Here is a 7,103-nt window from a genome sequence, read left to right on the forward strand (position 1 = left end):
GCAGTCTCAAACTGTAAGAGGCAGACGAATTGATTCGAGTTTCTTAACCATGCATGGCGAACCTAATCTTACGACATCCGCGCACCACCAAGGTCGCTTCCTGTGTCGGCATCAATTCCTAGGCGCGTGTCAGGTCCAAACTTCCCTTGGCATGCAATGCTCCACAGTCCCGGTCTCTACCATACTGTGACCGCACTTGCACCCACATGATGCACCATGGGAACCTCGTTCCAGGGACAGCAGGGGTATAAGCCACGCCCTAGTTCAATCAGGTACTAGGCTTCCCCATCCCATACTAGGTATGAGATTAGTACTTTCAAACACTTGATCACGAACACCACCGCTGTCGGGCCTTAGCAAGTTTCATAGACAGACGGGGCGATCAACCGACCACCAAAGAGTTACCCAAAACCCTGCCCCGTCCATCGTCCTTATAGTTGTAACAGAAGAGAAACAACCAACTCCTACAACTCGCGAGTGACAGGAAATCACTCGGCTTTTACCGTTTCCTATTAAGCAAAGCATCTAACCTGTCCAACAGCTAGTGTTCAGGTCAAGGGAGCTAAGTTATGCATCTACGGTTCCAAACAACTCCTATACGTAAATGCACAAGCATGTTAAAGAAGGCATGCGCAAGTTTGGTAAAACATAGGGGATTCATGCATCCGGGGCTTGCCTTCGAGCAAGGAGGAGGGAAACTGCTCGTCTGCTTGGGCAGCTTCGGCTTCTGGAGGCAGGAGCTCGGCTACACCTTCGTCTTCTGGCGTCGGGTGCAGCTCGTAGAAGCCGTCGGCGAGACGCAGCTCTACACGAATGCAATGCATTGGTTAGTATTTAGACGGTTATTTCAACAGCAACACTTGCAAGTTTGAGCCCAGAAACTTGCGACAAGTTACAGGAGGGTGGGAAGGTTCGATGGAGTTGATGGAGATCAAGATATAAGGGTCGGACAGGGAGGAACTTATGATCAGACCCTTAATCTAGAGGAATAGATGTGCTAGGGGTCCTCAGACGTAATGCTGGAAAGTCCCCAAGTTTTATACATACACCCTCGGTTCAAAGAAAAAGATACAGCCGAGCCCTCGGGCGATGCGGAGAAAGGTCGGCGGAACAGACAGGGTCGGGCGAGACGAAACCGGGGTCGGGCGGATAGGAGGGGTCGGACGAGGCGAACAAAGGGTCGGTAGCTTACCTTCGTCTTACAGATGAGGCGAGCGGGTCGGGAAAGAACAGGCTTGGGCGGAAAGACTAAGGCTTGGGACAGCGGCGAGGATGTCCGGTGGTATGCCGGCGGCGGCGTGCTTCTTGTGGATCACGAGCAAGCTCTTGTGCAGCACTGGAAGTAGTGGTTGGTGGATTGGGGGAAGGTGGTGTTTGCGCGGAGAGGAGAGTTCCTCAGACTTAGGCGGTGGCACTGTGAGCACGAACAGGGAGCAAGAGAGAGGGCAGCGATGGCAAAGGGGAACTCCGGCGGGGCTCCGGCATTCCCTTTTATAGCTGCGCGGAAGCAAGAAGGGGGAACGGCGCGAAGGCCGAGGAAGAAGCGATGGAGTGCTCTGCCGGGGCGGCGATTGAGCGACGAGGGCGGTGGAGCAGGACTTCGGGGATGACACCGGTGGTCATTGGGCACTGTCATCAGGGCGGCGCAGGCGCGGGTTTGCCGGTGGTTGAGATTTGGCGGAGGTGGGCGTCGTCGTGCGGTGGATCTGATGGAAGTGACCGGGAAAACGGCGCTAGGAACGAGGGCGCACAGGTGAGAAGACAGGCGGCTGCGGTCGCGTGGGCGAGCGCGGAGCAACAGATTGTCGGGGCGGAGCTTCTAACATGGCAGAAAAGGGGCTGTCGCTGCCGCGGTCTGGGTTAGCGGAGGAGGAATCGTTGCGTAGCGAGGACTGGGGCGGCGCGACTGTGGAGAGGTGACGGAAAAGACGGGCGGCATCGGGCTCTGCAGCCGGGATCTGGCGATGTGATGATGGGCGCGGGCGGCGAGGTGCTGCAGAAAGGGTAGCAGAGGAGCTTCCGCCGCGATTGGGGAAGAGGGCGCGAGAATCCATCCGGTCGTGGCCGGCGATGAGGCGGAGCGGCGGGCATCGGAGGAGTTGAGCCACGCGGCTAGGGAACTCTGAAGCGGGCATGCAACTCGAGTGCGCCTGTCGCGGGGGATCTTGGAGAAAGATCTCGTGGGTCCACCAGTCAGTCTTGAGGGTCCACGGCTCGAATTGAAGGGTGGCGTTGTGGGATGACTTAGAAAGATCCGACGGTGGGTTGGGGGTCGGCGGGGTCGGAACTGGGGAAAACACGGCGAGGGGTCGGATCAAAGGAGTCGGGAGATCTGGAGGTTGAGCACTTAGGCTTGGTAAACGGAGACAGGTGATATGGGACTCGGATTAAGATTGACGCGAAGGATTTTTAACCGAGGTCATTACAGCCTACCCCCCCTAAGAAGAATCTCGTCCCGAGATTCGGATGTAGAAGTAACCGGTGGGGGTATGTAGCCCTTACCTCCTTGGCTGGAAAGGAAACCTGGGAAGTGCTTGTTCAAGTATTCTTCTGTTTCCCACATTACTTCATCCTCCGTGTGGTTTCTCCAGAGGATCTTGTACATTTTGACCACTTGGCGTCGGGTGCGCCTCTCTTTCTGGTCAAGGATCTTGGCCGGGTACTCTGCATAGGTTAGGTCAGGCTCGATTTGAAGCTGCTCCTGTTCTAAGATCTCGGTTGGGACTTGGACACATTTCTTCAGTTGAGACACATGGAAAACATCATGTATGGCCGATAGCCATTCTGGGAGTTGGATCCGATAGGCAACGGGTCCACAAATTTCCACAACCTCATATGGGCCAATGTAACAGGGAGCCAATTTCCCCTTCACTCCAAACCGTTTCACTCCTTTGGTTGGGGAAACTCGAAGATACACATGATCACCAATGTCAAACTGCAGGGGCCTTCTTCGCCTGTCGGAGTAACTCTTCTGTCGGGATTGGGCAGCCTTGAGATTTGCTCGAATTACCTTCACTTGCTCTTTGGCTTCTACCACTAAGTCAGGGCCATAAACTTGTCTCTCTCCCGCTTGGGACCAGTTCAATGGTGTCCGGCATCTTCGTCTGTACAATGCTTCAAACGGTGCCATCTTCAAACTGGCTTGGTAGCTATTGTTGTAGGAGAACTCCGCCAATGGCAGGCACTTGTCCCAGTTTCTGTCATAGTGGATGACACAAGCTCTCAACATGTCTTCAAGGATTTGATTGACTCTTTCGGTTTGACCGTCGGTTTGAGGATGATAGGTTGAGCTACGGATGAGTTTGGTGTCCATGGATGCTTGTAGCTGTTCCCAAAAGTGTGCTACAAACTGAATTCCTCGATCAGAGATGATGGTCTTAGGCACACCGTGTAGGGAAACTATACGGTCGAGGTAGAGCTCTGCATACTGCTTGACCGTGTGGGTGGTGTGGACAGGAAGGAAGTGGGCGGTCTTGGTCAGACGGTCCACTATAACCCAAATGGAATCATGTCGCTGCGATGAAAGAGGCAGTCCAACAATGAAATCCATGCTGATATCTTCCCATTTCCAAGAGGGAATAGGTAGGGGCTGTAAAGTACTTGCTACCTTCAGATGACTGGCCTTGACGCGTTGGCAGGTGTCACACTCTGAAACGTATCGGGCAATTTCCTATTTCATTCCGCTCCACCAGAAAGTTTGGCGTAGATCATGGTACATCTTATTGCTGCCTGGGTGGATTGAGAACTTGGAGAGGTGAGCTTCATCTAGGATCTGCTTCCTCAAGTTGGGGTCAGCTGGTACAACCAGTCGGTTTCCATAATATACTTTTCCAGTTTCATTCTGTCGAAACTGCTTATACCCTTCATCTTTCAAAGAAATCTTCCTGGTGATCCGCCTTACTTCCTCATCCTCCACTTGTGCTGACCTTATTTGGTCTTCCAAAACAGAGTCAAGGGCGATGTGGCCGAGGGTTCCATGGGAAATAATTTCCAAACTGAGTTTTTCCATCTCATGACACAAAGTTTCGGTGAAGGTTGTTGCCAGCAAACAGTTGCAACAGGGCTTGCGGCTAAGAGCATCGGCCACCACATTGGCCTTGCCGGGGTGATAGTGCACTTCCAAATCATAGTCCTTTATCAACTCCAGCCATCTTCTTTGGCGCATGTTGAGGTCGGCTTGGGTGAAGATATACTTGAGGCTCTTGTGGTCGGTGTAGATGTTGCAGCGGGTGCCCATCAGATAATGCCTCCATATCTTTAAGGCATGGATCACTGCTGCCAACTCAAGATCATGGGTCGGGTAGTTTAGCTCGTGAGGTCGTAATACCCGTGAGGCATAGGCAATGACTCGGTTGTCTTGCATAAGAACACACCCAAGTCCAGTGCCAGAGGCGTCACAGTACACGTCAAATGACCTAGAGGGGTCGGGTTGGGCCAAAACTGGGGCTGTGGTCAGCAAGCGCTTTAAGGTTTTGAAGGCTTCTTCACATTTGTCGTTCCACACAAATCTGACCTCTTTCTTTAGCAACTCTGTCATCGGCTTAGCTATCTTGGAAAAGTCCGGTATGAAACGCCGATAGTAGCCTGCCAGTCCAAGAAAACTTCGGATCTGGTGCACCGAGGCAGGAGGCTTCCAATCCATGACTTCCTATACCTTGCCGGGGTCGATGGCTATGCCATCCTTGGAGATAGTGTGTCCCAAGAACTTGACACTATCCAACCAGAATCCACATTTGGAGAACTTGGCATAGAGCTGATGGTCTCTCAGCTGTTGGAGAACTACGCGGAGATGGTTGGCATGTTCTTCTTCGCTCTTCGAGTACACCAGGATATCATCAATGAACACCACTACAAACTTATCCAACTCGGGCATGAACACCGAGTTCATGAGGTACATGAAGTATGCGGGTGCATTGGTGAGTCCAAAAGACATGATCAGGTACTCGTAGAGTCCGTATCTTGTGGAGAAGGCAGTCTTAGGGATGTCACATGGTCGGATCTTGATTTGGTGATAACCTGAACGAAGATTGATCTTGGAGAACACTCTAGCTCCAGCTAACTGATCAAACAAGACATCAATGCGGGGAAGTGGGTACTTGTTCTTGATGGTCACCGCATTGAGAGGTCGGTAGTCTACACACATGCGTAGACTGCCATCTTTCTTCTTCACAAACAGGGCCAGGCAACCCCAGGGTGATGCACTGGGTCGGATGAAACCTTTTTTCCAACAGATCATGCAACTGGGTCTTCAACTCGGCCAGCTCAGCTGGTGGCATCCGATAGGGTCTTTTGGAGATGGGGGCGGTGCCGGGGATCAACTCTATGGCAAACTCCACATCTCTATCAGGCGGCATGCCGGACAAGTCCTCTGGGAACACATCCGGGTACTCAGAGACAACAAGGAGGCTTTCTAGCCGGGCTTGCGATAGAGGGTACGCACAGGGGAGTGCGGACTTGGGAGGTTTCAAGGACAGGGTAGAACTGCCATGAAAGGGCGAGTTGATGTGGAGGGTTCGGGCGGCTGGGTCTAGAACCACTTGGTGCCTGGTCATCCAATCCATTCCAAGAATGATATCTATTCCTTCCAGGTCAAGGATGATAAGATTTTCCTTAAAAAGGTTTTGGCCTAGCTGAATAGGCACATTGACACTCATCCTATCAGATGTGATTATCCCACCCGGGGTGGATATTCTAAAGGACCCTCTGGTTTGGCATTCTTGCAACCCACACTTGTCACGGGTCTTTCTCCCGATAAAACTATGTGAAGCTCCTGAGTCAAACAAAACCAAAGTTGAAAAATTGTGAATCAGAAAGGTACCCGTCATTATCGGCCAACTTCAGGAAGCTCTGCTGCGTGGGTGAAGTTCAGTCGACCTTGGCGAACTTGCACCTTGGGCCTCTTCCCCTTGTTGAGCGTTGCACTGCCCTGCCCTGGGCGCGGGCTCTGATTTCTGGGGCAGTCCTTGGCAAAATGCCCCACATCGCCGCAGGCAAAACAGCGGTTACCCGTTGCAGGACGTGGGGGTGGCGGCAGGGTTGGCCGGGGCGCCTGTGGTTGGAAACTAGGAAAACGGGGCGCTGCTGCGGGCAAGGGTCGGGCGATCCACCTTCCCGACTGTTGGAGTCGGCTGAGCGCCTGGGGTGGAACCATTCTGAAACACTGCGCAGGTGGGCTGGGCGTTGGCAGTGGGGCTTCCCTCTTCCTCTCGGCTGCCAGAGCCTTCATGCAGTCCTCTTGTGAGATGGCCAGGTTAACCAACTCATTGTACGTATCCACCCTTATCGGGTTTAACCTTTCTCTGAGCTGCAAGCTTAGCCCTCTGCGGAATCTGTCCCGCTTCTTCTCGTCGGTGTCCGCGTGATATCCGGCATAGCGACACAGATCGTTGAAGGCTTGAGCGTAGTGTAACACATCTCGGTTTCCCTGGTGAAGAGCCAGGAATTCATTGAGCTTGCGATCCAGGAGACCCTCCGGAATGTGGTGTGTTCTAAACGCGGTCTTGAACTCGTTCCAGCTGACGATACGGTCAGTTGGCAACATGGCATGGTAGTGATCCCACCATAGCCGGGCGGAACCACGTAGCTGATGGGCTGCAAACCGGGCCTTATTGTGGTCGGGGCACTGGGCGGTGAGAAGCTCGAACTTGGATTCGATGGTGCGAACCCAGGCGTCTGCATCGAGCGGGTCTTGGGTCTTCTGGAACAATGGGGGCTGCGTCCCCAAGAAGTCTTCATAACGGGCAACATGAGGTTGCTGCTGAGCCCTTCCACCATGGGGCTGCTGCTGTTGTTGTCCTTGTACCAGATGTCTCAGCAGCTCGGTCTGAGCCGCTAAGATTGCCTCTAGTGGAGACGGGGGTGGGGGTGGGGGAAGATCCTATCTTTGCTCGCTGCTGTCGGGCACAGAACCAGATCTGGTGCGATGCGCCATCTGCAAGAGTTAACGTTCCATTAAATTCATAATCCTAGAAGTACTCCAACAGATGGGAACGCACAAGTTAATTTCTCCAATGCAACTCTTGCCGATAATGCAACACATAGCCTCATAAGGGAGATACACTTTTCCCATTGTCATCTTAGTTAGCATTTATCTTAGCCCAGTA

Source organism: Setaria viridis, chromosome 9, assembly GCF_005286985.2.
Source record: "Setaria viridis chromosome 9, Setaria_viridis_v4.0, whole genome shotgun sequence".
NCBI lineage: Eukaryota > Viridiplantae > Streptophyta > Magnoliopsida > Poales > Poaceae > Setaria > Setaria viridis.